Below are 5,625 nucleotides of genomic sequence, written 5' to 3'. Positions count from 1 at the left end.
ACGCATAGGCATGGAGGTTTAGAAGCAGATTACAAACCTTGGAGCTTGCTTGTATCTCTAGAACGTACATTGCTGTCATATCCTTGGATGACTATCCCCACCTTGAATACTTCATGGAGCTGCCTCATTATCTCTTAGCCCTGTACTGTCACCATATAAAGGTTGTTGTCACCATGAAATGTCTCTTAACTATTATCCATTGGCAACAAAAAGACCGATTGGTCGCATTGGTTTATTACAATAATATCAAATTTACTTGCTAGACTTATTTCCATCCTTGATTTATGGCCAGTTTAGGCCTTGGCAGGGGTTTGTGGTAATGATGTTAAGATGTGACTAAAAAAGTACAACCATAAGGGAAAAAACATTGCAAATCAAATAATGCATTAGGGCCAAAAACGACTCAAAAAGGGTTGTTTGTTAATATAAGGATTAAGGAATAGTCCAATAGTTATTTGACACGTATACAAAAGTATGGCACTCTTGTCTCCTCTATTTTGGGTTTTGGTGGTCCTATTTTGACGACGAAGCGCTAAATGTCTTTATCATAAGGCTGAAACTGCTATATTTGGGTGCTTTCGGCGAGAGAGCTCATTAACTTTGAACCTAAAGTAATGAAGTCTCATCTTTTATTCTATTTTATATTTCACAAAAGCGTTGTCAAAAGATACGAAATCTATGTCAGAAGGCTCTCAAAACAAGGGCATTAATGGCAAATCACCTACTTTTTTCAAACGTATACCTTTTTCGCTCTCTCTCTATTTTGTGAGAGGTTTAAGTTTTTCCCTCTATAGTTTCTTTCTTCTTCTCTAATCTGTGAGTTTCCATGGCATCTTTTGCACGTCGCCCTTCACATAACATAATTTCTTGTGACTTTCATAACGTTAGAGAGGATGGTCTTTGGAAGCCCATATCTTTTCATGTGAATGACTGGGTAACAATGCTTCCTTCATGCAAAGGTGTACACAGAGTGAAGAGAACTAAACATGATAAAGTAAAAAACCATTGGAAAGGTCGTGTTCTTGCTTTCAAAGTGACAGACAATGGCTGGCTAACTAAGGTTCAACGTGTGTACATGGCTAAGGATATGGTGCTAGACTGGGAAGAACATCCCACACTACATTCTTACTGTAAGTACAAAAACAAATTCTATTTGATACAGTGAATTTTTCATTCTCCCATTGTTTTTCTCATTTTTTGATTCCATTCCAAATATATTTCCTTCAACAGTTGTGGAATGGAAGCCTGTGGAGAGTCTAAGTGGGACGTTCAAAGCAGTGCATAAAGGGATTTCAAATGCTATGTATGTTGACAAGCCACCTTCCTTTTACAAAACAATGGATTTTTTTGTCTATTTTGAAGAATACAACGTTCCATCACGAGAAGGTGCATATGGAGAACTACATCAGTTACCCGTTCCCACCATAAGTTCACTTGACTGGGAAGCTCCTGATGCATGTACGATATCAAGCTTCAAATCCAAGATCAAAGAAGACATCCTTAAAGCTATGTCTCCGGGCAGGATATCAAGAAGGATTAAAGTTCAATGGTTCTTGCCTATACATGTCTTTGTGGCATGTTTCAAAAACAATGGACTTGCAGAGGAAAAAGACGATGTGGCTTAATAGAAGACTTTCTATGGCTGAACTGGATAATGTACTTGGAGACGGATGGAGCACCAAAGAAACTTGCCATATTGGTGATAATATTAGTTGTAGAGTAAGCCCAAATTCTATGTCTATCTCATATCAACTATGTCGTCAATCATTAGTTCTGGGCTACGACTGTAGGAGATGGAGAAGCAAATTAGGTAGCTGGGTTCCTCTCGACTCTGAGGAAAATTGTCCAGAGTTTGAACTAAAGGTCACAGCCCATCCACACACAGAGTATAGAAGCCTGATAGTAAGAACAAATTGGAGACTATATGATGTTAGAGAATCTCTTGAGTTTCTTGATAAAACATCTCCCGAGTATAGATTCAAAGTGGATGAAATTGTGGTGAGCACAAGGATGGAGAATTCAACCTCTTGCATCACATGCCTTCCCCCAAAAAGAGTTGTATTTGAGCCACTTGCAAGGACTTGAAAAAACAAGTTCAATATTGTAATCATTTTGTAAATATATTTATCTTTTCTCTACCTTATTGTGATCATTATTTATGTTGTTTTAAACTTACATGACACCATGATACACATTTAAGAATCGATAGTTGGTATTAAGTATTTGAAGTACAAAATTATGAATCACCAAAGGGTATATATATGTTCATATGGACAAAATGAACAAAAGTGTACATAGCTTTTGTGGAGTAATCAATCATGAAACTCCACTTTTCTTTTTCCCTGAGAGGATTCTGCATCCTCAGAGGCCCTTTTTCTTTTGTGTTTAGAAGGGGGTGAAAGTTCAGGAGTGGGTGGTGGTGGTGAGTTGGGCTCCTCAGGGCTTGGCACGGGTGACTTGGCAGGGGTTGGTGCTTTGGGCTCATGAGGAGTGGCTGGCTTGGGTGACTTGGCAACATGGATGGTAGCTTGAAAGGTGAGCTAGGTGCCTCCCCCTTACTGTTCTTAACTGTACGACGCTTTTGAACCTTGAATTTCAATGGTGAGTGGAATGGATGGCCCTTTGTATCTGCTCTTTTTTTTGCAAGGCTCTTCTTCTTGGTGGGACTCTTCCCCTTGGCAGTCTTCTTGGTGGGACACTTCCCCTTGGCAGGGATCTTCTTCTTGGTGGGATTCTTCCCCTTGGCAAGACTCTTCTTGGCATGTCTCTTCTTTGTAGGACTCTTCTTCTTGTGATCCTTTTTCTTTGTATGGATCTTCTTTGCAGGACTTTTCTTCTTCTGATCCATTTTCTTTGCAGCCAAACCCTTGGTGGCTCTACCTTTCTTTGGTGGCAAAGGAGATTCTGGATCATTTGGATTTATTGATCTTTCCAAAACCATAGAAACAACCTTCTCTCTCACCCACGTGACCCAAGACTCTAGATAGTCATGCAACTGAAACAAATAGAAAAAGGAATTAAAGGACATGAGTACATATATACATAGTTAAGACATCAAAATAAATACATGAGCCACACACTTAAAGTGAGTGTGGTCATCCGGCACCTCGACTCAATATATCTTCATACATTGGCAAGCACTCTCCATCCACAAGATGTTGAGTCTGTTTGTAAAGGCACTTTTGTAGTACTTGAAACCTTCTATATTGTAATCCTTATTTGTGGTACTCAGGTGACCAACAATAAGTTTGGCAGCACTGCAAGAAGACATTGAATCAAAAAGCTACTAATAGAAAACAATGGGCCATCAAGCATAGATCATACTTCATACTTACAGTTTACTTCTCCCATGGATACTTCAATGTCCTCTACAAAAAATAACAATTAGCTAGGAATACCACAAAATGTTAAAAATAACATGTAAGGAGTTAAGATTTACCCTTTGTTAACCCTCACGGCTCACAGACACCCATCACCTACGATGGACGTGTATAATGTATTTGGTAGAGTCAGGTACCGGGCTTGTCGGTCCAATAGGGAAAGGTAGAGTGATCGCCGATGAGAGGCGCACTTTAACTTGGACATTCAAGGGATTAGTTGGTTAAGCATGGGCGCCCAAGTGTGAATGGGGTGAGCTCCTATAAAAGCCAACTAAACCTAATTTTTACTCATTCTCTCATTTGTGCAATTGAAGAGTGCTCTTGCTCCATCTCCATCTTCTTCTTCTTCACCTCCTTGTGTGTGTGTGTGAGAGAGAGAGAGAGAGGGAGAGTGTGTGTGCGATCGAGCATTACGAAGGCACGACGGCGGCGAAGCGGTTGAGCGCGGCACGGCTGCAGCTTCTTCTTCATCGCGGCGAGGAATCCACCACGAAGGCGAGCGTAGAGCGGTGAGTGACACACCCTTTGTTTTCTTGAGCTTGCTAGTTTAGACTTGTTGTGTGCTTGGAGCCGTTTGTGGCTCGCATACGGTGTATTGGCAAGTCCCTTGCTTCGACAGTGCGGCAAGGAGCGCACATTTTTGGCGCCGCTGCCGGGGATATGCCCTACACTAAGCTCGGTTAGCACTTTACGCTTCCTTGTGGTGCAATTTCTATCATAGGAAAGGCAGGGAAGGAGTGTGTGGAAGGTTTCTGTTTTTTGCGTTTTCTGCAATTGCTGTCAAGTTTCAATTTCTGCTATTGTCTGCGTTTTTTCAATTTCTGCAATTTCTGCAATTTTCTGCAGTTTCTGCGTTTTTCTGCAATTTTTGCATTTTTTCCTGCATTTTCTGCAATTTCTGCAATTTCTGCGTTTTTTCTGCATTTTCTGCAATTTCTGCGTTTTTTCTGCATTTTCTGCAATTTCTGCAATTTTTTCTGCATTTTCTGCATTTCTGCGTTTTTCTGCATTTTTTTCAATTTCTGTATTTTCTGCATCAACAAAAAAAAAATCTTGGAAAAAAAAGTTTTTTGAGAAAAAAAAAATAATTTTGAAAAAAAGGGAAAAAAAAATCGGAAATAAAAAAATGCGAGTGGGCGGGCGGCGAAATTTTTCGAAAATAAAAAACGTGACTCTTAAAATGGACGGGTTGGTTTGTATAAAAGATAGATCGGGATCATTTTCCCAAGCCCAAGCCCAAGCCCAAGCCCAGGCCCAAGCCTTAGTCCTCAGTCTTATGATATATTCTAGACTCACTCTTATATATATACCCTACTCCCTCAAGAGAGAATGAGAGCATGTGGGACAAGTCCTCCACTCTCCTCCTTTCTCTTCCCACTTGCACCCTTAGACTTTCTAGTTTGGGCCTAGTTCCCTACTAGAAATTGACAGTTTTAGGGATTCCGAGAGCATAGAGTGACCAAACGGAGGGCTGTAAAGCACGGCACGACTCTCTGACCGATACGCTCGTTTCGAGCTATCACACGGCCCATTCCACGACACGCTCTAAAAAATCTAGCAAAAAAACAAACAAAAAACACGCTAAAAACTAGTCACAAAGCCTCCTAGAGCAACTTTTTTGACACCTTAGGGTATCAAAAGCACATGCACTTACGCTCTGGGCGGGTGCTAGAACACGAGCATATTGAGAGTGCCTCTGTTCATACGGACACCCATTACCCATCCACGATAGGATCTAGACCCTCAGCGGGGACACAAGGTAGCACCACCCAAGACCCTAAAATAGCTGCTAGTGATTCCTCCTCCGACTCAGAAATCATGGAAGCATACCCTACCCAAAACACTGAGAGAGAAGGCCATGCACCTCCCGAAGCTCCACAGCCTAGTACTAGTATGTTTAGTCGTTTCATGGAAACATTAGGTAGAGCTACTCGCTCGGAACCTGATGCAGATGAAGCACGCGAAGGGGGTGGGGAAGTGGAATCTCCTTTCACATCGCACGTGGACCCCACACCCCCAAAGAGTGTCCATGTGGATATCCAGCCAACTTCTTACCAAGAAGGCCCTGTTGAGCTGCCTCCTTCAGAAGTTCCCTCTAGAGTACCGTTGGTGACAAGTAAAACCACGGGGAGCAACATTGCTTCTACCTCACAAGAAACCATTAACACGTCGACTCTAGAAGGATTGTTCATTAATGATCATTGGACATATGACCTCCACACTGAGGTGTTGACGGATCTACACT

This window comes from Adiantum capillus-veneris, chromosome 4 (assembly GCF_014529385.1).
Source record: "Adiantum capillus-veneris isolate H3 chromosome 4, ASM1452938v2, whole genome shotgun sequence".
Lineage (NCBI taxonomy): Eukaryota > Viridiplantae > Streptophyta > Polypodiopsida > Polypodiales > Pteridaceae > Adiantum > Adiantum capillus-veneris.
Note: the sequence above shows the minus strand (reverse complement) of the source record.